Consider the following 8685-nt stretch of genomic DNA (forward strand, 5'->3'; position numbering starts at 1 on the left):
TGCAGACTTGTATAGGCTTGTATAGTTCCTCTGGTGTGCATCCAGTAGCTGGATGGGTCTCAGTCCTTTGATTCACAGCTTCAGTTGTAGATGAATTGATCCAGAGGAATGAAGACTAAATAGTCCATGTGCAGAGTTTGTTCAAATTCACCCATGAGAATTAGCAGGGTGATTCCAGGATGGTGCTGGGATCTCAATCTTGTGATCCAAACTTTCCCTAACAAGCCTGGACAGATTTGAAATTAAAAGGATCAGTCCACTAGGGTCTTCTATAGATCCATGCAGGCTGAACGATATTTTCTTGGCAGCAGGCATCTCCTTGAACAATTAATAGGTGATTATCTGGGACTCTGAAGTACCATTGCCTATGTCCTGAGCACACTGGTAACTAGTTACATTAGCACCAGGTGATTGGCCATTTACAACCATTCACAGGTATTTACTACTTAAACTTCAAAGAGAAATATAAACAATAGTATTGTTACATTCAAAGATCCATCTAAATGTTCATATGGTCCTTTTGAACTCTTAAGCAATCGAACAGTGACAGACAAGAAAGCAGTTTATCTACACTGCTAACCTCTAGCAAGAGATATGTGAATAACATCAAATAACTACCAACAAGACACTTGCATATCAAAACTCTAGTCTACTTATAAGGAATGACCCTCACTACCATTGTATTTTCCTATAATGTATCTTGAAAAGTCAGAGTTGGGCCATGCAACTTGCAAAGTTGCTTGGCTTTTTGGGGCCTAGCGTCACAGTTTGTTAAAAGTGTTCCCTTTAAATAGAGGGAAAAAAGCTGTAATGCTGCATTTATTTCTGAGCCCCCTGCTTTCAGAGTGCACAGGTTCATTTCATCAGAGGACAGAATCTGAGCAGACTGGCAGCAGAAGCTTCTTTCAGTAGGCCAGATCTTGAGAGTTGCTGAACACCTGTTGAGCAAACCTGGTTGTGCCAGACCTTCAGCTGATGTAAATGAGCCATACCTCCACTGACATCAGAAGAGTTATGTTGATTTTCACCAGCTGACTTACAAAGGGCTCTTTCCCACTGACCTCAGTGCCAGTCCGGAAAAGCTCAATCAGAGCTGTGGGTGCTTAACATCTCTCTGCATTTGGTCTATGTTAACAAAATAATCTTGCCATAAATGCTTTGCCTCTGGTGGCAATATTTTGGCAAAAAAAACCCAAACCCAACCATTAAAATATTAATCTTTGACAAGTGGCTGCATTTGTAACACAGAATGGGCCCCGCACTGATCAGTTACATCAGAGGTCTTCAAACTGGAGGGTGCAGAGGAACATTTGGGGGGCGAAAAGGAAGTGGGAAGGGAGCATCACCCAGCTCTGCTCTGGCCCAAGCTCTGCTCCCGGCCCAGCCATGTTCTCTGCCCCAGCTCAGCTGAGGCCTTGGCCTCAGCGCCTGGAGCTTGAGCAGAGGCTAATGGCCTAGCCTGAAGAGGAACAGCAGCAGCAGCATGGAGCACCCTAGCAGAATCAATGGCCACTTCCATAGCTGCTCACCCATCTTTGCAGGTCCAGTCAGCGACTGGAGCACTCATGGAGCTGTACAAGATGCCTGCGTAGCTTGCTGGCCTGAAGAAAACAGCAATGCCATAATGAGTCCAACTCAGCTCCTCCCCGTTCTAGTTTTCCTTCCCAGCACACAGCAGGGATGCTAGTTAGAAACACTTGCCTGCTATCTCCATAAGTATCAGGCATATAATGTTCTTTAATGTCTCCCAGTCAATTGGAAAACTGCTTGTGTTGGGGGGAGGGGGGAAGCCCCAAGGGCATAGCTGTGGTTTTGAACTAGTTTAAAGCTGCATTTCTCTGAACTTTTGCCAGTCAGCACAAGAAACAAACAGAACATAATTTCTGCTGATCCTGCAGCATGGGGTCTTTACCAAACTTCCTGTCAGAACTTGTGAGAAGGAAATAAAATCTGTTTGTGAAATGACATGCTTGTCCTCCTTAAAACAAACAGTGAGAGTAAAATCATACGCTGTTTGCGGTGCAATTAGCAGCCTTTCAAAGGGTGAGATACACCACAAAACTAAGTACATCAGACATCATGTTACTTTATTAATAGTAATAATTAACAATAAATACATTGCATTTATATTTCTCCTTTAATTCCAAAAGATTACAAAGGTCTTGATCTTGCACCATTGAAGTTAATGATAAAACTCCCATTGATTTTAAGTACAGAGCTGGTCCCAAATGCAAATAATATATTACGAACAGCTCATAAGGGAGCTCAGGTTTCCCGATGCCCAATGTATGCAGGCAAAACTCCCTGTGCAGTCAATGGGAGCTTGACTTAGTGAAGGCTGCAGGATTGGGGCCATACTCTGTGCAGTCCGGAATTAAATTCAGCCCAAGTTTAACAATCACAAATCCATTGACTTCAATGGTTGTTGCATCTGCTTACATCAGAACTGGACTTGATCCCAGGAATTTACTGTGAAGAGCCTAGAGATGGTCAGGAACCAGAAATTTCTCTTTCATGAGAAATTCTGACATTTAAAATAAAAAGATTCACTGAATTGTAACAAAAGCCAAAACTTCCTCTGAAACAAGAATGCCGAAAAACCTAATCCAAACCTACAAATTTTCAGAATCATTTCATTTTGATAAAAATGTGTTGTTTTTCTAAGGTAACATGTCTTATTTGAATTTTGACTCCAGTGTTATTGTAACCATGTTGGTCCCAGGACATTAGAGAAACAAGGTGGTGAGGTATTATATTTTATTGGACCAACATCTATTGGTGAGAGAGACAAGTTTTGGATCTACACAGAGCTCTATCTCAGCTCTGGGAAAGGTACTCAGTGTGTCACAGCTCAATAACAGGTTGAACAGATGTTCAGTGTAAGGAGTTAGCACATATTCTAAGGGACCATTCAAGGTGAAGTGGCCCATTAACACCCCTGTAGTCATAGGACAACAAGGGGAGGGGATCAATGAATTACAGATTGTTGTAATAAACCATAAATCCAGGGTCTTTATTAAGATCGTGATTTTTAATGTCTAGCAAAGTTATTAATTTAAGCTCGCAGGTTTGTCTTTTGAAAGTGTTGTGCAGGTTTCCTTTGAACCAGATATACAGGGATTGCTTTGTGAAAAGTGTTGAAAAGTGTTTTTGTCTTTTTATCATTTTCCTGTGTGAGTTCATTCAAGAGCATAGCGATTGTCTAGTTTCACCGTCATAGTTGTTGGTAGGGCAGTAAGTTCACTGGGTGAGATACATCGCATATTGATAGGCATGTCTCTCTTATTTCATCTTTAACATTTTGAATAATTTGTTTTTGACATTTACCTTACATGAAAATAATAAACCTATCTATAATTTATATATAATATATTAAGTTTCATATAATGTAAAAGTCAAATGAAATGGATCAAAATGAGAAATCTAAACACAAATGTTTTGACCTTATCAAATCAAAATGAGAAAGGTGAAACAATTCGTTTATACCTTTTCTCATCAAAAATGTTGGTGAAATTGACACAGCCCCACAAAACATTTAGATGAAACTGCATTTTTCGATAGAAAACCGGTCCGTTGAAAATTTTTCAACCAGTTATAGCAGAACCAGCACCAGCAAACAAATATCCAGAGAAGTTTTTATAGTCAGGGCATTCAAAATAACACTTGTGTCACTTGGCAGCAGATGGTACATTGCGCTAGATGAGAAGGGATGCTATGTTCAGACTTTTGTTTTTGTTAGTGAATTTAACTGATATGTAACACTGTGTTACTGTTGTGCATTACATGATTGATAGATAACTGTAAGAAAGTAGGAGTAAGACACAGAATGCTAAAATAAATGTAGACACTGCAATTAAGGATCCCAGTGTAAGTAAATGTGGAGTGGTGCCAAGAAAATCTATGGAGAAGTTACAACTCTGGTTGTGACTTTACTGACTTCAGTGAAATTAGTCAGAGTGAATTTACCTGTGGCTAAGAAGTGCTTTCTTAACATTAATATCCCATCCCCTTTGAGTCCAGTTGGAGCTGCAAGTGCCCACTATCTCTGAAAATTATGCTGGGGGGGGTCTCAAATTGTGCATGCATAATCAGTGGTCACTTTTGGACCTTAATCTCACATTGTGTCAGTTTCCCCATTGTAAGATGCAAATAGTAATAATAGTTTCCATGCCACTAAGGTGTTGTGAGGCTAAATTAATGTTTGTGAGGTACTCCAGTACTATGGTATTGAGAGCTCTAGAAAAACACCTATAAATGATTACAAAAATAACAGGGTAAGTAGACGTGTGCATATAAGAAAAAGCTAAATGCAGTACAGGTCTGAGTCTCTGATCTGTTCCATGCAAGGAGCAAACATTAGACAACAAAGGAAGCGAAGAGAAACAAAACAAAGGTAACTAAGATGAGCAGGACACAGAATTAATGAAAGTAAAGAGAAAGGGACAAAAAATACAATCCTTTTGGGGGAGGGGGGGTGAGCAAACTCCTCGATGCCTAGACTTTCACTGAATTATAATTTATAATCCCTAGGATTTAATTTTTTAAAAGTGCAACAAAACACTGTCAGTAACAGCCATGTTGCATGGAAGAAGGATGATCCAGTGGTTAAAACCACAGCCTTGGCAGTCAGGAGTTAGGGAGTTCCATTTCTAGTTCTGCGCTGCCCTGACTCGAAAATTGACCGTAGGCATGTTCATTAAGTTCCCACCCTGGAACAAAGGGGTAACAACTCCTCCCCACTTCAGAAGATGAGGATTACGAATCTTAATAGTTCATGTTTGTAAAGCACTATGCACTTTTAGAGTTTTCCATAGTAAGATCTCAAATATTATTAATGATTAAAGTAGAAGTTTATAAATAATAATTAGAATAATCACCCTGAAGCAAATCTTAGAAACTGCATACAAACCAGGTACATGGGTTGTGCATAGGAGTGCCGCCCAGGGGAAGGAATCCAACCTTCCAGGCTTGTAAATAGCAGTGGGTCATGGATGGATATGTTTACACTGCAATTAAAAACTCACAACTATCCCAAGCCAGCTAACTTAGACTCACAGGGCTCGGGCTAAGGACTGTTTAACTGCAGTGTAGGTGTTTGGGCCCGGGTGTAGGTGTTTGGGGTGTAGGTGTTTGGGCCCGAGAGGTGGGAGGATCCCAGAGCTCAGGCTGCAGTCAGAGCCCCGTAAGCCCAAGTCTCCTTTTATGGGCCAGCCACGGGTGTTTAATTGCAGTGCAGGTATACCCAGCAAGTCTAACATGTCTGAGGTAGGTAGTTGGCAAGCCATTGAACCAAACCCCTTCCATTCCCATGGCTTCTATCAAATCCCTTCTTATTACTGGGATGCAGGCAGGTGCCCCACAGCTGTGCTCTGGCAATGTCCACTGGGTGCAGCCCCACATAGGAGCTCCCCACAGCCTGCTTCTCCCCCCAGTTCCATTGCATTCAGGGCTCTCCACATCTGCGAGTTGTAGGCAAAATTTGCCCACATGGACCCAATCAGACCCAAATCAGACTTTAAGGTCAGAAGGGATCAATATGATCATCTAGTCTGACCTCCTGCACAATGCAGGCCACAGAACCTCATCCACCCACTCCTGTAATAGACCCCTAACCTATGATTGAGTTATTGAAGTCCTCAAATCATGGTTTAAAGACTTCAAGGTACAGAGAATCTACCAGCAAGTGACCTGTACCTCTTGCTACAGAGGAAGGTGAAAAACCCCCAGGGCCTCTGCCAATCTGCCCTGGGGGAAAATTCCTTCCCAACCCCAAATGTGGTGATCAGCTAAACCCTGAGCATGTGGGCAAGACGCTCCAGCCAGACAGAAAGAATTCTCTGTAGTAACTCAGAACCCACACCATCTAACATCCCTTCACAGGTCATTGGCCTACTTACCACTAGTAGGCAAAGTAGTCATCAGTCCTTATTTGAGCAAATCCACATTGCTTTCCAATGAGAATATTGCATTAATATTAGATCTTGGCCCTGTAACAGTCAATATATAGTAATGATTCCATGCCCCTGTGCTTGTTAACAAGCAGCACCCCACATTCACAACCCTTATGATATGAAGAATATTTCAGCTCTGTCTCCCAAATCCTCTGCCCCTGTGACCTATGGTTTCAGGAAATGAAAAGTTGTTTTTCTCTGCTGAAAGCTGCTTTTCACTTCTGGCAGTGCTGCCCCAGTTGAAAGGTGAATGTTTCCACCTTCTAGTGAAGAGGGCAACAGTGATCCCCCAAAAAGCAACATTTAATACATTTCAGGTCAGGTGTAAAATATGCAAACACTTGTTTGAGAAGCAATTATTTCATGAACATAGTCCTCACCTTTTGGCAGAATGCTCATTTTCCTCCCTCTGCTTTATACGAAAAGTGGCAAATGCAAAAGTGTCTTGAATGTCATGGGAAATGGGTATTTTTGAACTGTTTTCAGTATCATTCTCCAAAAGGATTTTCCAACCTTCAGCACCCACGCAACATTCACCTCATCTTTTTTCTTTTAATCAGTTTTTCCTGATTTTGTTTTATAAATGTAAAACTCCACAAAGTGGAGAGAAACATTATACAATAATACTTACTGAGTATGGAGGGGGTTTCGTGCTGAATCGTGGTTCTGTTGAATTTGCCAGCAAAGCTGCCATTGGTTGCAAGTATTTATTGTTTTGTATGTCCTGCCAGTGAAAACTGCCTAGGTTTCTAATGTAAATAATAAAAACAACGAGAGTCCTGTAGCACCTTAAAGACTAACAAATTCCTGTGGACATAAGCTTTCATGGGCTGCAACCCACTTCGTCAGATGTATGAAATGGAAATCACAGATAAGAGGTATATATGTATACATCCAAGGGTAAGAAACATAATAATGGGGAGGGCAAGTGCTAATAAAGTCAGTTCAGTTAGAGTAGATGAGGCCTATTCACAACCGTTGATTAGAAGGTGAGAATGTGTGAACAGTGACAATTACTTCTTGTAATGAGATAACCATTCCATCTCCCTGTTCAGATCCAGTCTGATTGTGTCAAGTTTGGATATGAGTTCCAGCTCTGCAGTTTCTCGCTGAAGTCTGTTTTTGAAGTTTTTTTGTAGAAGTATGGCAACTTTCAAGTCAGCTACAGAGTGTCCTGGGAGATTGAAGTGCTCTCCGACTGGTTTATGGATGTTACCATTTTTTATGTCTGATTTGTGTCCATTTATTCTTTTGCATAGTGACAGTCTGGTTTGGCCAATGTACATGGCAGAGGGGCATTGCTGGCACATGATGGCATATATTACATTAGTAGATGTGCAGGTGAATGAGCTCCTGATGGTGTGATTCTCCTGATGATGATATGTTCTCTCTGAGCTGAGTCCCTGAAGCCACATCCTGCTTCCCCAAATCCCCTAATGGACAACTCCCCAAACGATGCAGAAATATGACATTCCCCACTCCATGATAAAAGGGGCAGGGCATAGAGAACTCTTTCAGGAGGAATCCACAGTCACCTGTACATCACAGAGCAGTGCTCTCTGGCCACTCTCTGTGTGGGCCTGTGGAGGGGGAATTTGTGGACTGGCCAGGGAAAGGGCATGGGCCTGGGCAGTGTATCACACAGCATAGATCCACTGGCCTAAGGCCTTAAATACTTGTGGGAAGGAGGCTGTACATCGCAGCCTACATTTGCTGTGGTGCTGGAAGGAGAACTGGGCCTTAATTGAAGTCTTTGGACTTGGGCTTTTTTGGACAGGGAGTTCTGGGTTTGTCTTTGAGCTGTATATGTCTACTTCTTATTAATTGCAGGCAAAATCTAATTGTGAAATCTTACTCTGTTGGCTCTTGGCTGTTAGGAATGTTAGGAATTCTCAGGTTCCAAAGTCACAGTTCATCCATGACGGTCATTTTAAAAGTGCAGCAGTCAGACTTTATCCCTCCTGATTGATATTAAAGTCCATAGGCCAATGAGTTTCTAGTTAGGTAATAATGGAATCACATGGCCTGAAAGAAAAAGTTTAAGGTTAACTATTATGTGTCTGCATGTATAATGTGTGAAATTGCAGAGCTAACAGAGAAATAGTCCAAAACCTTTCCTGCACTTTAACCTTTACATCACAAAATAAAGTAAATATAATAAGGATTAAAAGTCCTTGCCCCATTAGTATCTGAAATGACAAACTCTACAAACTGGAAGATACATTTTCTAGTTCAATCACCTTTTTTTCAAGGTAGTATTTCTGGCTCTGGAAAGCTTTATTCAGAACATTACAAAAGTTATGGTGTAGTCCTACTAATGGTAAGATGGTACTACTTCCTCAAAACATTTATCGCTATCTGGTTAAATTTTAGTATTTAAAACATTCTTAATAGAATCACTTGTATAATAACTGAGAGGATTCCTCACAAACCTGCAGATTTCTTCAATTAATTACAGGGAGAACCATAACAATCTTCATTTTAAATTTTCATTTCCTAAAACACTTTGTGCAAGCACCCAGGGACAAAACCATTCTTCAATCTCCAAAACCACAAATCCTGGTCTTAAAGAACCTCCTTGTGAAAAATCTGATTTACCTCTGAAAATGCAATATTGTATGTTACAATTCATGATCAGAGATACACACACACAGAGGGAGTGTACATACAGTGCACACCTATATAAAAATGACATGTTATCTTTGTATCATACATGAATTACATCCTGGACATG

This window comes from Emydura macquarii, unplaced genomic scaffold, assembly GCF_026122565.2.
Source record: "Emydura macquarii macquarii isolate MOO-44397 ecotype Brisbane River unplaced genomic scaffold, CSIRO-AGI_Emac_v2 contig_1045, whole genome shotgun sequence".
NCBI classification, from domain to species: Eukaryota; Metazoa; Chordata; order Testudines; family Chelidae; genus Emydura; species Emydura macquarii.